Source organism: Arachis ipaensis, chromosome B05 (genome assembly GCF_000816755.2).
Source record: "Arachis ipaensis cultivar K30076 chromosome B05, Araip1.1, whole genome shotgun sequence".
In the NCBI taxonomy this organism is placed as follows: Eukaryota; Viridiplantae; Streptophyta; class Magnoliopsida; order Fabales; family Fabaceae; genus Arachis; species Arachis ipaensis.
Window position 1 is genome coordinate 21540698 of NC_029789.2, and position 422 is coordinate 21541119.

Consider the following 422-nt stretch of genomic DNA (forward strand, 5'->3'; position numbering starts at 1 on the left):
TGTTATAACCATTTTTTACATCATGTGCTTCTTCTTTTTCTTAATAATGACAACACACAAACAAATTTAGTTCAAAACAATCACAGTTTACTTAATGATAACTCAAAATTCTTTCTTTTTTTTTTATCTTTTTTATTATCATCATTATCTTTTTTTGTTCATCTTCTCTTTCTTGTTTTACTTTCTCATAATTCTTTTTGATTTATTCTCTTAATAAGAATAAAAAAATATATAATACTGTAAAATTAGTAGAAAGAAGAAGAACTTACATTCATTCAACTAAATAAAATTATAATATAATATATACATATTCATTCAAGTATAATATAAGAAACAATGCTCCTAAAAGAAGAAATAAGAGTAACTGAAAAAAAGAAAAAGAAAAAATACAGCATTAAAAAAGATATTTTTATATTTTCATA